The following is a 17,871-nucleotide window of genomic DNA, read 5'->3' as shown; positions in this document are numbered from 1 at the left end:
CCCCCATGGATATATTTTCAGTAAAGGTAAATATACATGTAGAAGTAATCTGTCAAATATGTGTATGTACAATCCTACTCTCCCTTCCACACTGGTTTCTCCATGTGTGTTGATCCATGCATCTACTGATAGGTCACCATTGTTGAATTATGTATATAACAATGTACCTCTATTCTTGTTAACTCTTGCACTCCTGCCAGTGTTTTTCCTTGACCCCATCATTTTTGCTGACCTCCCTCTTAATTGCATATTGCCTTCTACTTCACTCAAGTTTATATAAGTGTAACCTCTAGTTAGCAATTTACATTTCCACCACTTTTAACCTTAGTAACACTTGAAATATATTTCTTTGAGTGTGAAAAGCTTTCCTTTTTATAATGTCTCATCTAATATTGTTCTTCTAGGGTTGATTTATTTCATTCTGGAATGTATACCTAGTTAATGGGATTCCTGGGTCATATTGACAGTCTGTTTCTTAATCAGCAGTTCATAGACTTAGTATCAGACCAGTTCTGAGACTAAGATCACTCTCTACCAGAAAATAGAAGAGAAGGAGCAATTACCAGTTTATTGATGCTTCAGATACCAAAACCAGACCAGGACTAGTTTCTATCCCTACAGAAGGCATTCCTCTTCCCGGTACCACCATTGTGCATCACAGGATACTACTCTCCTTGTAGAGCTCTGTTGGCCCTCAGGGAGCTGGTTTCTGTTGTCATTGCAGCTGCAGCTGACTCTGCTGGGACTGAGCATCCTGATCCAAAGCAGCAAGTCTTGGCTGGACGGGACCCTCTGCATCCCAGATTAGTGCTGTTCCAAAGATGGGACTCAGGACGGGGGCATCCTGGCTTCCTAGTCACTGGGAAAATTAATAATAGTCTTGTGAGACCATGGTGAGTTAGTGTCTTCCTGTCCCTTTCTGAAATCTTTTACTGTTTTAATGAAGTTGAATAAGATTTCATTGAGATCGGGAGCCTCTTTGTGGGGCCAACATTTGGTAGGTGGGGGTTTCACTTCTCACAGCAACCTTACAAGGAAGCAGTGTTACTCCTGTTTCACAGGTGAAGAAACTGAGTCTCTGAGAGATGGTGTGGACTTGATCAGGGCTACAAAGGAGAAGAATTTGGGACGTACTTGTTCTTTAAAATTATTTTATTATTAGGAACATAAATCACATAATTTGAAAAATAAAAATTTACATGAACAATTCCAGGCAATACAGGAGCATATTATGGAAAGCAACTTCTAACCATGTCAGGTAGTACCCTGTTCCCCCCAAGAGATAGCATTGTCTTAGTCCCCTTTCTTTAAAATAATAATAGTCCAAACGGGAACATGCTCTGCATACCATTCTTAACCTCGTGTTTGTCTGTCTGCTTTTGTTCCACAGTAACAATAAATCTTGGAGGTTTTCTCCGTTTCGGGGTTTAAATTGATCACATTCTTTATCTCCTTTTCACTTCGAAGTACAGTGGTTAGGGCAGGTGGTTTGTCCTCAGTCACCCAATTTCCTTCTCAGAAGCAAATGTCAGGATGTGTTTTTGGTTTGTCCTTCCTCAGACACGTGCCAATTTATGAGAGGAAATGAGCAGAAAGGTTAAAAACATGAACTCTGGCTGTTACTAAGAAAAAAGATCAAGACAAAGGTTTTCATACCCAAGGAAACAGACGTTGATGGCGACCAAGGGGATGAGGAGGGGAGATGAAAGAACGGGGTAGACAAGTGTGCACTTGGGAGAAGTAGAAGATAGAAGATTGTATTCCATATGAGAGAGAGAGAAGTCAAAGGAGGACCATAGGGTAAGCTACTGAGTGTTTGGGTGAATAGTTTAAGTTGTTAAATACAAATTGGATGATCTCAAGTGTAATCCTCCACTTCACTTATAGTAAAAAACCTCCACTTCACTTATAGTTCACTTATATATTAAAAGAAAGGAAGGAAGGAAGAAGCTTGGGCTCTGGAGCCAGATAATTTTACGTTTGGATGCTAGCTCCATTACTCTTTTAAACCAGAAATTGGTGAGCCTTTGTAGAGACAGTTAGTGGTAACGCTTGTATGCAAGCCAAAGACCTTCAAGTTCTTAAACAGGTGACTTTCTTTTTTCTTTTTTAAATAATTTTATTGGGGCTCATACAGCTCTTATCACAATACATCCATCCATCCATTGTGTCAAGCACATTTGAACACGTGTTGCCATCATCATTTTCAAACCATTTTCTTTCTATTTGAGCCCTTGGTATCAGCTCCTTTTTTCCACCCCTTCCTCCCCCATCCTCCCTCCCTAAAGAACCCTTGAAATGTTAGGAATTATTATTTTTTCATGTCTTACACTGGCAGATGTCTCCCTTCACCCGCTTTTCTATTGTCCATCTCCCATGGAGGAGGTTATACGTAGATAATTGTGATCAGTTCCCCCTTCGTCCCCCTACCTTCCCCTTCCGTTATTGCTATTCTCATTATTGGTCCTAAGGCGTTTATCTGTCCTGCATTTCCTGTGTTTCCAGCTCTTATGTGTACCTTTGTACATACTCTGCGCTAGCCAGATTTCTGAGGTGGAATTGGGATCATGATAGTGGGGGAGGGGAGAGCAAGCATTAGAGGAAAGTTGTATGCTTCATCAGTGCTACACTGCACTCTGACTGGCTCATCTCTTCCTTGTGACCGTTCTGTGAGGGGATGTCCAATTGTCTACAGATGGGCTTTGGGTCTCCACCCTGCACTCCCCCTCATTCACATTGATATGATTTTTTGTTCTAGGTGTTTGATGCCTGATACCTGAGCCCGTTGACACGTGATGATCACACAGGCTGGTGTGCTTCTTCCATGTGGACTTTGTTGCTTCTTAGCTAGATGGCCGCTTGATTATCTTCAAGCCTTTAAGACCCCAGACACTTTATCTTTTGATAGCTGGGCACCATCAGCTTTCTTCACCACATTTGTTATGCACCCATTTTGTCTTCAGTGATCATGTCGGGAAGGTGAATATCATGGAATGCCAGGTGATTAGAACAGTGTTCTTGTGTTGAGGGAGTGCTTGAGTAGAGGTCCAATGCCTGTCTGCTACCTTGATACTTAACATATAAATATATGTACATAGATCTATTTCCCTATCTTATATATAAATATATTTATATATGTATATGCCTGTATGGAGACACCTCTGTATATGCTCTTTTCCTCCTATTTCTATCTTCTTTTCCTTTTACTTCCATCTTGTCCCATTATCATGTTTGGCCTTCGTTCAGGTTCCAGTAATTCCTCTCGGTTACATTGTCTTTGATCAAGCCCTAGCAGGCATCCTACACCTTCCTCACTGTGGATTTTAGATTGCTTGTTGTTCCCTTATCCCTGCATTTGTTAACACCCACTTCCTTTCCCCGTTCTCCCACTCTCCTGTGTCCCCCTGAAACCTTCGGTGCCATTGTGTTCCCCCCTGGATTGTTTATCCCACCTGTCTAACCTAGATAGACATGCAGAGACAATAATAAGCACAAAACCCGACAGAGCAAAGAAAATAACAACCACCAAAAACAAATGTTTTAAGCCTATAAATAGTTCCAGTTCTGTTTGTTGACTTTAGGAGTGGTTTCCAGTCAAGTGTGATGGGGTGTCACGCCCTGGCCACTAAGGGCATTTTTGGTATTTCTGGGGATTTCATTGCTTTGCTCCCCTTGCAGCTCTGTTGCATGCCCTTAGCGTTTTGCCCTGCTGTGGTGGGGTCAGATCTGGCACAGTTTCCACACTGTGCCTTTAGTGGTGTCCCTCATAGCAATATGGGTCAGTGAGGGACATCTTGTCTTGTGGTGGGACCAGCCATATGGTCCTTTCTGTGCATTGGGTGCTCTGAGCAGGAATGTCCTCCTCGAGGCTTGGTGGGCCAGCATGTGTTCCACTCTCTCTCCTTCCCTCTTCATTTGCTCCTGTGTGCTCTGATCAGCCACGCCCCTCTCCCTGGGTTGTAGCTTCAGTGCTATCTTCTGTAGTACATTCTTCTGTGAGGGGACGGTGTTGTCCTCATAGTTGGGATTGGGGCTGGCCCAGCAGACCTATTGGTTCCCTGCTTCATGCCAGTATGTTGCCTTCATGACTTGGCACTCTGGGTTTCAGTTTGTTCCCTCTCTTCCTCTCCTGTGGAGGTAAAAACAACACCCTCCCCTGGGGTAGGTTAGTGCCCTGTTCTGCCCCTACCTATGTTCCTTTTTTTCCCCCTTTTCCCTCCTTTATAGTTGGCAGCCATATGTGTCCGTGGATTAGGTCTGAGCCCTGCCATCGTACCTGGACTTCCCCCAGGAATGTATGTATATAGTAGCTTTTCCCCTATACCCCTTTTACATTTTTAAGCTTACCTCAGTGGACTCATGTTGTGCTTGTCCTTTTGTACTTGACCCACGTCGCTTAGCAGAATTAACTCAAGTTCTTCCTATGTGGCAATGTGCTTCATGTGTCCACTGCTTTTTCAAGATGCATAGTACTCCATTGTACGTATGCACCACAGTTTTTTACTCCATATATCTGTTGATGGAAATTTAGGGAGTTTGCAAATCCTTGCAATTGTGAAGTGTGCTGAGATGAGTATTGGAACAGATATGTCTGGCTGTGGTTTGTTTCTTGCTTCTTCTGTGTATATGCCCAGTAGGGGGTTTGCTAGGTGGTATGGTAGCTCGATTTCCATCTGTTTTACATACCACCAAATCGATTTCCATAACGGCTGTACATACCTACAGGTCCACCGGCAGTGAATGAGAGTACCTATCTCATCACAGCCCCTCCAACACTTGTTGCTTTCTGACTTTTTTGAATTGGGCTATCTTTGACGTGATAAGTGGTATCTCATGGTTGTGTTAATTTGCATTTCTCTTATGGATAATGATTGGGAACATTTCCTCATATGTTTATTGGCAATGTTAATTTCTGCCCTTCTGAAACTTCTGTTGAGATCCTTTGCCCACCTCCTCAGTGGTCCTTTAGTTTTTTCTTTTTGGAAGCCAGCAGATTACTGTAGATTTTAGTAACAAAGCCTTTGTTGGATGAGTCATGCTAAAGATGTTATCCCAATCTGGGGCACTCTTTTTACTCTCTTAGTAAATACTTTCTAGGTACATAGGTGTTTTATCTTCAATATATTCCACTGGTCAATTTGTGCCTCATCTGTGTTTGTGTCCCTCCCTATTTCTGATAGCCTATGCATCCCCTGCGTGAAAGTTCTCAGGTTTTCCCAATTTCCTCATTCATGGCCCTAATAATTTGGGGTTTTACCTCAAGGTCTGTGATCCAACTTGATTTTATTCTTGTGCATGGTGATCGGTAAGGGTCTTGCTTCATTTTTCTGCAGGTAGATATCCATTTGTTCCAGCACCACTTATTGAAAAAGGACATCTGCTTCCCATTTGATATTTTTTGGGCTCTTCTCAAATATCAGTTGTCTGTATGCTGATGTTTTTATTTCTGGGTTTTCAGAACTTTTCCATTTGTGTGAATATCTGTCAGTATACCAGTACCACACTGTTCTGAGCAGTGTGGCTGTATAATAGGTGCTAAAGTCAGGTGAAGCAAGCTCTCCCACTGTGCCCTTGAGTAGTTCTCTGGTAATTCGGGGCTTCTTCTCTCTCCATATGGAATTGGTAATCAGTTTTTCCAATTTTTTGAAGAAGGATGGTGGTATATGGACCGGGACACTATTAAACTTATATAATGCCTTGTGAAGAACTGACATTTTTCCTATATTGAGCCTTCTGATCCAAGAGCATGAGATAATCTTCCATTTGTTGAGGTCACTCTTGGTTTCTTGTAATAGTGTTCTGTGATTTTACTCATAAAATTTTTTGTTTCTTTAGTCAAGTATGTCCCTAGATATTTCAATTTGTTCTTGGCTATTGTGCAGGTTACCACCTTTTTATCCCTTCTTACCTGGTCTTGTCCGGTGGATATAGCAGTCTGATAGCCTTCTGTTTGTCGGTCTTATATCCTGTCACTTTGCCATATTCCTCTACTGCTTCCACTACACCCTTTGTGGAGCTTTTGGGATTTTCCATGTATAAAATAATTTCATGTGTGAATAATGATAATTTCACCTCTTCCTTCCCCAGGAGAATATACATTTGATGTCATTTCTTTGTTGTATGTTGTTAGCTCAGACTCCAGTACAGTGTTAAATAAGAGTGGGGACAGGGGTCATTCTTGTCTGGTCCCCTTTTGCAATGGGATGGTTTTCATCTTTTCTCCCTTGACTACCATGTTGGCTGCTGTTTTTTCATACATAGCTTGTATTATATTAAGGGGTTTTTCTTCCAGTTCTATCTTCTTGAATTTCTTAAACAGTAATTGGTGCTGGATGATGTTGAATGCCTTTTCCACAGCTATCAATATTACCATGTGGTTATTTTTATTTTCCATGACAATGTGGCAAATAATACTACTGGTCTTTCTTATGTTGAACCATCCCTGCATCCCTAGTATGAATCCCACTTGGTCATGGTGAATTTTTGGTTTTATATACTTTTTGTACTCTATTGGCCAATATTTTGTTAAGGATTTTTGCATTGATGTTCATTAGGGATATTGGTTTTCAGTTCTCAATTCTTGTGGAATGCTTGTCCAGTTTAGGTAGCAGAGTTATACTAGCTTCATAAAAAGAATTCGGGAGTTTGCAATCCTTTTCTATGTTCTGGAAGAGTTTGTTTAGGATTGGTGTCAGTTCTTCCCTGAATGCTTGGTATAATTGTCCTGTGAAGCCATCTGGCCCAGGGGATTTCTTGTTGGTAATCCTTTGATAACCTTGTCTATTTCTTCTATTGCTATGGGTCTGTTGAGATTCTTGACATCCATCTGTGATAGTCTAAACAAAGATTGCTTTTCCAAGTATTTGTCCATGCCTTGCAAGTTGTTGAATTCATTTCTTCTTATGGTTTGCACCTTGAGAACAATTTTGTCTGAGATTAGGATTACAACTGCTTCTCTTTTTGACTTGCCATTTTCTTGGTATATTTTTCTCTAGCCCTTGATTCTCAGCCTAGTTTTGTCTGTAATCTTGAGATGTAATCCCCAGATTAATGGTTTGTGTTTTTCTAAGCCAGTCTGCTAGCTTCTACCTTTTAATGCCTGAGTTTAGTCCATTGATATTCAGGGTTATTACATCCATCTGTGAACTCTGTGATGTCATCTTGTACCTTTTGTGTTGGGTGTTTTCCTACCTCCCTTTCTATTCAGTGTGTTGTGCACTGGTTCATTCTTATGGTTCATTCTTGTGTTCTTTTCCATCCTTGAGTCAATGCTACCTTAGGGGGGCTACTTTCTCTTTGTTGCTCTTTGATGGCGTTATTCTATGTGGTAGTCCCTTATTTGTGCTCAGTGAGTCCTGATCTTCTGCCCACACTGGGTCGGCAAGGATCTTTGGTATGGCTGGATTTCTTTTAATGTATCTTTGAGTTTTCTTTGTCTGGGAAGACTCTTACTTCTCCATCTATCTTGATATATTATTTGACTGGATAAAACATTCTTGGGTTTACATTATTTTCTTTCAAGTTTTGGAATATATTACTCCACTCTCTCCTCTTCTTCACAGTGTCTGCTGATAGGTCTGAACATATTCTGATTTGGGTACCTTTATAGCTCACTGTTTGATTTTCCCTAGTAGCTCTCATGATTTTCTCCTTTTATTCAAAGTTGGATAGTTTAACTATTATATGCCTTGGTGACTTCTTCTTGGGAGTCAGTCTAGCATGTGTTCTTTCAGCCTCCTGAATGCTTACCTGGTTTTCATTCACTAAGCTGGAGACGTTTTCCTCTAATTATTCCCTTACTATTTTGCCTGTTGATTTATTCGTTGTGTCTTGCTCAAGTAGACCAATTATTCTAATGTTGTTCTTCTTCATAGCATCAGATATGGATCTCAGGTTTCCTTCAGCTTGTCTGATGATCTTATGTGACTGCCTTTCCCATTTGTTGAAGTCTGCCTGGGTATCCTGTAGGTCACTGGTGCAATTCTCTACCTCGTCAAGTTTGTTAGCAAAAACGGCTAATTTGCTCCTGAATTTTATTATTTCATCACTTAGATCTTGTATTTAACTTTGGTGCATGGTCTTTATCTACTTGATCATTTCATACTTTGTACTGTTTCTCTCACATCCTATATTACTCTAAGCATCATTCGGAATATTTCTTTCTGTGGCAGATCAATGTCTGCTTCTTCTATGCATGTCATTAGGCTCAGGACTTCTTCTGACATTGCCTTTTGTTTCTCCTGTTTTCTGGTTGAGCTTGTTGGGGCTGATTGCTGTTTGGGTTGTGTTGTTTTAGAGGAGCCTGGCACCTTTCTCCAGAAAGTCACAGAACACTGGAACCTCTCTTTTAGAAACTCATAGGAATGCTTCTTTGATCTGCCTGCAGCTAATTGCACTGTGGGATTGGGCTACCGCTTTATCCTCCTGTGGTTTCACTCTTTCCCTAGCCAACCAGTATTCTATTACTTGGAGGGTAAGTTGGATGGTCATTTCCGGGGATGCTGATTGGGTGGTTGTGGACCCCTGAGGATGGCGCTGCACTGGATGATCTCACAGGAAGCCATGGTGTGATGGCCCACGTTGACTTGGGGCACCTCAGACTGCGTTTGGGAAGGCATACTGAAACTGGAGTACTGCGGAAGGCCGCTAGGTATGCCCACTTTGGTGGAGAACCCCAGTGATGGTGGGCGGGATTGCGCTAGTGAGTTAGATCACTGCATAGGTGGGCAGGGGTTCCTGCAGCAGCATAGATTGCTGGAGAGTGTTGCTGGTACTGTCTTGGGCCATGTGATGCACTATGTGATGCAGACGGGAGGAAGTTCCCTCAGTTAACGTGGGACCATGGAAGACATGCAGAGGCTTCTCCAGCCACATGGAGTGCCATGGAAGGTGGGCAGAGGTTCCCCCAGTCAAAGTAGCACCCCAATGGTGGAGAGGTCTTCCCCCAGCTTCTTAGAATGCCTTGGAGTGTAGGCATGAGTTCCCCTGCAGGAGTAGATAGGCGGAATTTCCCCGGCTGTGTGTTACATTGCAGAGGGTGGACCTCCACATGCGGGGAAGGGGGGGTGGGGTAGTGGTGTCAGGCATAATTGCCCTAGGCAAAGGGGAGTAGCCTGGAGGCATACAGACTTATGAGAGGAAAGAGAGAAGAAAAAATATGGAGCCTGCTAAGACTGGAGGGGAAAAGGAAAGAGAAAGAAACAAAAGCAATGATATAGCTCATCCCAGAATGCCTGGCATGGGGCTTGAGGGGGTTAAACCCCGTCCTGAGTCGGTAGCATGCTGTGGCTGTGCTGTGATAAAGCCCTTGGGACAGAAGAAGGCGTCTGGCTCCAACCTAGACTGTGACAGGGCTAAAGTTAAGCCTTAGCTGGCCTCCACAGTGGTAAGGCAAAAGCCCACAGCTCCTCAAAAACTAGTGGATCTGTGCTTACTTATTTTTATGATGCTCCTCCTTTGACCCTGCTGTGTGGAATTTCCCTCTCAGTGACTCTCCTGTGCTGATTTCTGCCGAGTCCCTCTCGTGTGTTATTCAGTCGGCATCTTGCCAGAAGTAAAACCAGATGGATTTCTAACCCACTGAATTGTCTCTCTCTCTCTCTCTCTCTCTCTCTCTCTTGCTATTGTCATCAGGAAGATAAAGGCTCTTTGACTTTTATTTACTACATAACTCACTCTTATCAAGTTCATTCCTGCTTAAAGTAACCCTTTAGGACAGAGTACTGCTGCTCCTTCAGTTTTCTGAGCTGTAGATATTTACAGGGAAAAACAGCCTCATCTCTCTCCCATGGGTTGGCTGGTGGGTTTGAACCTCTAACCTGTGATTAGCAGTCCAATGCATAACCCACTGTGTCATGAATATATTATAAATAAAACCACTTTTTGGTTATCATAAATTACTATTATCTATGTAAAGTCTACTATAACAAAATTAAGAGCTGAAAATTCATTTCAATTCAAGAGCATTGAGAACAGTTAAATTTAAAAGATTATTACATGGTCAAAGTTGGTTTTGTTGTTGTTTGCTTGTAAAACAAGTCAATATACTAGAGTTGCAGGTATTTTTTTTGTGGTTAAGGTTGGATGTGAAGATGGCAGTAAAAAGCTCATAAAATCATGGACAAAGGGAGTTTTATATGAAAGGGAAGCAAGAGGCTAGTGAGGGACTTGGGTATTTTAAAGTTGCAGCTGAGACCTAGTAATGTCTCTGTGTCTAAATAATTAGAATTTATTAAACATTCAGATGCTACTATAAATAGTCAAGTCCATCTCAATCCTCTTGTTCTACTGGCTTTGTGCTGCACTTTCGTATAAAAATCTGTTCATCTTGGAGATTTGTTAATTTTTTACGTACATCCTTTCTCATGTTTTATGTGTATTCTTGTTTTACAAAAACTCCCTTTTTTCCTGTAATGATCTTGTGAACTGGGAGAACGAGAAAACTATGAACCGCTGTAAAGAGTTAGTGTCAGGAACCCAGGTGCTATTGTACTTTGTCCTGCACGATTTCCAGGTGTTGGAATCACCTTCATGGCAGTGATTTTGGTTTTCAGTAATTAGAATTGTCTTTGCATCTCATTGGTTCCTCTAATGTTCTAGTCTCTGGAGTCCCCAATGCAACTGAAACCCAACTTGCCTCTACTCCAGTGTTTGTCATTTAGATGTTCTGTTATAGGAAATATTTGACCTGATCAATGCCCAATTATATACTGAACTTAAGAGAAAACTTTTTGGTGGCATAACTGACATATAATATTCTGAATGTATTTCAAATGTGGTAAGAGGTCTCAGCCTTTGTTTGGCTACAACTCCAGTCGCCTCTTTACCTTGGCTTTTGCTGGTTCAGAGCCTTACCCCTCTCACACATTAGTGTGGTTCAGCATTGCGCCTGATAATAACCACAAGTCTAGCACAAGGAATTTATATGCCAGATCATCTGAGGGGTTTCTGGCCAAGTTACAGATTTGGTGGCTGGGTGGCAGAAAAGGTTCACCTACTAGACACAAGGTTGGTGAAAGCTTCTCCAAAGACAGACCTGGTGACTTTCTTTTAGAAGGTCAAACTTTTGAAATCCCTGTGGGCCCATTCTGCTGCACATGTGGGTTGCCATGAGTTGGGATCAACTCCACAGTGATTGACAAGAGCAACCTTTATGTCCAATAGATGCCTAGCCTGGGTTCAGTCAGCTGTGGCCAGGATGGCAGTTAAGATATGGTGTGTCATTTTATATCCCTAGTCCTTTCGACAGAAGAAAGATGAGGTGGTCTCAGCTCCTGTAAAGACTCAGTCTCTGTTACTCTATATGGGGTTTGAACCTCTAACCTGTGATTAGCAGTCCAATGCATAACCCACTGTGTCATGAATATATTATAAATAAAACCACTTTTGGTTATCATGAATTACTATTATCTATGTAAAGTCTACTATAACAAAATTAACAGCTAAAAATTCATTTCAATTCAAGAGCATTGAGAAAAGTTAAATTTAAAAGAGACTGTGGGCTTTTGCCTCAGTCTCTGTTACTCTATATGGGGACTCCAGTGCAACTAATCTAAGAACTGTTATTACACTGTGGCTCCCCATGAAGTGATCACTGAAGAGCTAGGTGCTAGAGAAAAATGTGGTGAAGAAATCAGCTGGAGCCTTGCTATCAGAAAGAATAGCATAGTGTCTTAAAACTTGTCTTAAACAAGCAACCACCTAAGTGAAGTGCCAGAGTAGTCCATGTAATCCAAGGATTTTGAACGGTAGACTCTAAGATTAGAGGAGGGAATTATATTACAGTTCAAATTCGGACAACCTGGTTTGCAGAAGGTTAAGGATGACAGTGAACCCCCCAAATCCATTTGCGTAGACCTCCTGTGCACTAAGCCTCTATTTTATTCTCTTAGTTGATTGAACAACTGTAAACATTCTTGTCCACAGACAGGGTGAATTGGAAAGTGAGTCACTGAGATCAGGGGTCAACAAATTTTATTTTATAGATGAGCCATTCCTGTCCATCACAATAATTTAAAAATTATTCAAGAGCTATAAAATATATTTATAAATAAGGACAAATTTTAAGTAACCTTATAAATGAAAGTATGATAGTTTTATTTTCATTTTCAATTTTACTTCACAGTTACGTGTTCATACTGAAAGACATGCAGAGAACTTATAAGACACAGTTTACTGACCCCTTCTGCAGAGAGTTTGGTTTTAATTATTTTAAATCTTACCATTTGTTTTCCCTTTTGATCCATTTTTAACTTGTTCTAGTTTTTACTACTTTTGGATTGAGACTTCCCTGTGCTCTATTTTATGGTTGCTAATTTTTTCCCTTTTTGTATGATTTTTTTATAAGAAATTCAGGATAGGTAAGCCTATAGCTCAATAGTTCTGTTTTGTGGACTACACTAGAAGGCACAGGGAGATAAGAGATGCTAGTAATGATGGATGCAAAAATGAAGAAAATACTCCAAAATGGCTTGTATTAGTGATTGCACAACTCTTGATATTTGAATCACTGATGAGTGTGATGTATGAGTTATATGTTATTAAAATGTTAAAAATACTAAATATAAATATTAAGAAATATTCTTATGAATGAAAACAATTAATAATTAAATAAAATTTCATTGATTTAGGACAACAGTAAAGTGGGTGAAGAGAGATATCAGACAGTGTAAGATATGACAACATAATAATAATTTATATATTATCAAGAGTTCATCAGGGAGGTGGAGCAGGGAGGGAGGGGAAAATGAGGAACTGATACCAAGGGCTCAAGGAGAAAGCAAATGTTTTGAGAATGATGATGGCAACAAATGTACAAATATGCTTGACACAATGGATGTGTATGGATTATGATAAGAGTTGCACGAGCCCCCAATAAAATGATTAAGATAAAAGAAAAAATAGAAAGTTGAACATGCACTTTGAGCTGGAGCACTGACTCAAGAATGTGCAGTGAAGAAATATTTATAAAATATTAATTCGCACTTGTTACTTTGTTCAAAAGAAATTTGAAAATTATTTAAGAAGTAATAGACATCAGAAAGCTTCAAAGAGAGAGCAGCATTTTCCTTCTTAATCACACAAAGTTCCAGTTCCCGTTTCTGTAGTTGATCAATTTTTTAAAGTATTTCTCTATATTTGGAGGTTGTGAGCTTGTGTTTTAATTTTTGGGGACATTTGTGTAAAATTTATATTGTAGTGTCATTTGCTTAGGGGAAACAAAATATATATGAATTGTCCTTATTTAAATATTCCTGAAACCGCAAGCAGGTCAAACATTTCAAACCCCGCAAAACTCACTCATGACTTCCCATCTCATCTCTCCCCACAAGAGGGAGGCACTTATCCTGCCATTTCTAATAATCACTGTCTTGATTGAGTGTAGAATCTTCTTGATGAAGATTCTTGGTCAGGCTTTGAATTTTACATAAATGAAACCATACTTTTCTTCAGTACAGTATTTTGTTTGAGAGACTTATCTGTAGTTTATGCTATTGTTAGGGGCCATCAAGTTCATTCCTACTCCCAGCTCCCCTCTCTCTGTACAACAGAAGGAAGCACAGCACCTGGTCCTGAACCGTCCTCACACGTGTTCTTATGTTGGAGTCAGTTGTGACACAGACACAGTCAATCAAGCTCATCGACGGCCTTCCTCGTTTTAGCTGCCCCTCCACTCTATCCAGCATGCCGCCCTTCTCCAGGACTGGTCTCTGCTGATGGCGTGTCCAAAGCATGAGAGACGAAGACTCGCCATCCTTGCCTCTAGGGAGCACTCTGGCAGTACTTCTTCCAAGACTGATCGGTTTGTTCTTTTGGCAGTCTATATACTTTCCATATCTTCTCCCACACCATAGTTCAAATGCGTTGGATTATAATTTGGTCCTCCTTTTTCTTTCTTTTTCTTTGCTTTTTTATTTATTTATTTATTTATTTTTGCAGAACCAGGTTTTAGTATAGCAATGTATAAAACAACTTTAAATGTTCACAGCCACACTGTACAACACACATTTATCACTGATGGGTGTTAATTAACTCACGCAAGTTTAGGGGAATAGTTTAGACAATTTCTGAAATTCACTGACCTCCATAAAAATGTGGGCTAGAAATACATATATATTGTATTATATATATATTGTATATATATATATTGTAATACATATAGAGTATATATATATATATACTCTAATTTTCACACTCCTAACACTACTGAGAAGCTCAGCCCTTTCACACATCCTTAGTGAGTTAACCAAGCTTAAGACCTTTTATTACTAAAAGAACTGACACTAATTCCCTTGTTATTGGCAACATGCGTGAGAGGAGCCATTTAAAATGAGTAGTAACTCATAGGTAACCCAGAGTGTTTTGACCTCGTAGTTCCTTTTTCCTTTATAGCAAAAAGACGCATTCACCTGGGTCTCCAGTCCATCCCCTAATGGCCAACCCCTCCTTATGCCCTCTAGACAGCCATTCCATTTTAATAGTTGGATGAGGGTTGTATCCTTGAATCTGGAAGTCTTCAGCTTTGAAATCATCAATAGTCTCAACTTTTCAGAATGTTGAGCTTGGGGAAAGGTCTTGGTTCTCGCTGGAGCTGAACTTTCAGGGGTTCAACGTGATTCAGGTAAATATGTGCATCTCCCAACGTATGTAAAAAGTCACCTGGTTTCAGGACTGTTATGTGTGTGATCATATAGGTGAGCAAGGCGTAGCTGGCGATGTTGAAAGGCACCCCCAGACCCATGTCACCTGACCTCTAGTACAGCTGGCAGGACAGCTCGCTGTTTACCATGCAGAACTGGCAGAGGGCGAGGCAAGGAGGCAGCACCATCTGAGGAAGGTCTCTAGAATTCCAAGCACACCTGATGGTTCTTCTGTCATCAGGGTTGGTTTTGATTGTGTCAGTGACCTTTTGCAGCTGGTCTACTCCTTGACCTGAGTAATCTGAATTCATATCTTTATATTCAGTCCCAACATGGCTCTGCTGAAAGCCATAGACTGGGCCTAAATCTCCTTCTTCTCCGGTACAGAACCCCAGGCCCTCTGAGAAGTCTCGTGACCCCTTGGCATCCCAGAGCTTCCCTCCCTTGGAGGAGAGTTCTTTAGCTTTGTTGGATCCCGTGATAAACCACAGCGACTCCTCCAGAACACCCTTCCAGAACACATGCTTGGTTGTCAGTAGAGGGAATTCATCTCTCAAGCTGTAGCACGCCTACATGCCAAACAGGGACAGGATACCGGTGCCCTTGCGGTCCTCCTTCCTGACAACATGACAGAGGATATACTCCATCTGGCCCAGGTACTGAACCTCAAGGGATCCTTGAGGATCCCTTCACAGGTGGTGTCTGCAGCAGTGGAGGCTCAGAGCCTGTGGTGGGCAATGCGCAGGGAGGCAAGCGCAGGCCGGAACTGGTCCTCCTTTTCAAATGTGCCACTTTCACCTGCATATTAGGCCATTGGAAACAACAAGGTGTAGGTCAAGTACACCTGAATCTTCAGAGTTATATTTCTGCTTCTCAATGTTTTAAAGACATCTTGTGTAGATTTACCCAATGCAAAGTGTAGTTTGGTCTCTTGATGGCAGTTTGCATGAGCATTGATTATGGGGGTTCTTGTCCTTCAAGTGGAGTTTCTTTTAATATCATCTTTTTTTTTCTTTTTGTAAGATTCCACTACAACATTTCAATTTCCAAAATCTCTTCCTGGATGGCAGTGTGTTGTTTTCTTTCCTGGTAAATGGAGACTCGTTCATGGCCGCTAGTTTCAGCATCAGTACTGACTTCTGACTTCAGAGGTTTCTAGTTAGCTCTAATCTCCAGATGTTTCTGGACTTTTACAACACAAATGAGATTTCTTCTTGTTGACTCACCCACAACTATTGGCAGACCTGAGAAAAAAATGAAGCCACTTTTCAGCAAAATTCTTATGTGAGGCAATTGTGAAGATTCACTTAAATTGTGCATAAATATTTTATGAAGAATCAGAGGGTCAACAAACGAAGGTGGTTTTCCAGTGCAAACAGATTGTGGGTGTTTGTGTGAATAGATCAACACATGGAGTATTAAGGTTTTTCAAATTAAATTGCTAGTAAAGATTCCAAATGGGTTCTTACAACCATAAACTCTTTGTGCTTCAGTACTAAACCAAGTTACAGGGCCAGGGCACCTCACTGGTTTCTAAAGTTGAACAGTAATTTCATTGGACCATCAACGGTCTACTCCTGCATCAGCTGTGTATTCATCAGATGCAATTATAGAGAGAGTTATATCACTCAGAAGTGCCAGATAGGGTGAATTCCTGACTTGCAAAGTTTTGCTCTCATCAGAAAAGACTATGAGAAAGCATTGTGTCTTATGAGTAATGAAGTGATCCTTATTTTTCTTTTGTCCACAGCATTTGAATGTTCTCTTTCTCACCCGTGAAGCTTAAGATATCTATCCACTGGACCTGTCTGGTGAAGGTAGGTTTGGAGCCAAACCTATAAATCACATCTAAGCTTGATAAGCCCTATTCTGTGGTGTGGTGTGGTGTGGTGTGTATAAGAGGAATCCTAAGTGGAAGCTGGCATTGCCTTGCCCATTTGCCTTTGGCCACTTCTGGATCCAACATGGGGTTGATAACTTTACTGTCATCTCATCGACTGATCACACTAACCATCAGTGGGATGACGACTTGGATTTGTTAATCCAACCTTGGATTCACACAACTCTGCCTTCCCCACCTGAGACCCTCTTGCTGCATCTTCCTCTTTCCTGTCCATCAGTTCTGGTAGCTCTATGAGTCCGGAGAAACATCCAGCTTACATCTGACCTATGGACTTGAACCAAATAAGATTTACCTGATGACACAGTGATCATCCTTTGTGCTACAAAACACAAGAGCAGAAATTTGAAACCAGTGGCAGCTCCCCTAATGAAAGATGAGATTTTCTGTTCTCATAAAGAACTACAGACTCAGAACCCACAGGAGCAGTTCTACTCTGTCCTGTAGGGACCCCATGAGTCAGAATCGACTCCATGACAGTGAGTTTGGGATGTGTGCTGATAACGGTGTCTAGGACTGAATCTGGAGCATTACCTGAGACAGATGCCTTCCAAGTCACTGCTGCATGGCCCCAGGAAACAGCTCCCACCCATTATGGCCCCTAGACCTACATCTAGACTTAAATCATAGCAAGTCCCCAAAGTGAATGAAGTCCAGGTGTTGGCCTAGGAACAGCTATGTTCTAACCCTAAAACATTCTAGAGTTTTTTAACTTGTACAGACAGAAACCTGAAGAATATGTGTCAGAATGGTTATTAAGGTTGTGGATTAATGTGCAAGGAACATAAACCCTGATAAGTCTCAGTTTATTGATATGGCCCACTCAGCACTGATTCTCTGTCCAGTATTTCAGCTTGTGAGGTTGATGTAGTCATTCATTGGTTGGACATCTACAGCAAGTCAAGCTGAAGTATCAGACCTTCTGTAGTATATTCTAGGAGAGGTCATCGTAGGCTCAGGTAAATTGGCATGTGAGAGTGGACTTCTCAGAATAAAGCTATAGACACAAAATATGAGAGCCATGAGGGCACACCTGTGAGCAGACTGTAAGGAACATATTTATGGAGGCAGCCCCAGCGTGGTGTCTACAAAGATAAAGCAAATGATTAAGCTGAGTCTGGTTTTCTGTTTGTTTTCCTTCAACAAATCTCTGCAGGCAAGAAGACAACTTGACAACATATATGAAACTTTAAAAGAAATAATTGCCAAGCAGGAATCTTATGTCCAGCAAAATGTGAAGGAGAAATAAGGGCATTTTTAGTCAAGGAGAATCCCATAAATCCGAAGAAGCAGAATGAGCTTTTAAAAACTGCCAAGGCTGTTCTTTGGAGG

The 17,871-nt window shown here is 41.2% G+C and overlaps 1 pseudogene; it reads right to left on the bottom strand.

The window, feature by feature from the left end:
* Positions 1-14,385: 14,385 nt before the first annotated feature.
* LOC101639481 lies at positions 14,386-17,132 on the bottom strand (annotated as a pseudogene).
* Positions 17,133-17,871: the final 739 nt, after the last annotated feature.

This window comes from Echinops telfairi, unplaced genomic scaffold, assembly GCF_000313985.2.
Source record: "Echinops telfairi isolate 266 unplaced genomic scaffold, ASM31398v2 ScPeMD7_5592;HRSCAF=6446, whole genome shotgun sequence".
Taxonomy (NCBI): Eukaryota; Metazoa; Chordata; class Mammalia; order Afrosoricida; family Tenrecidae; genus Echinops; species Echinops telfairi.
Note: the sequence above shows the minus strand (reverse complement) of the source record. Positions and strands in the feature narration are given on the sequence as shown.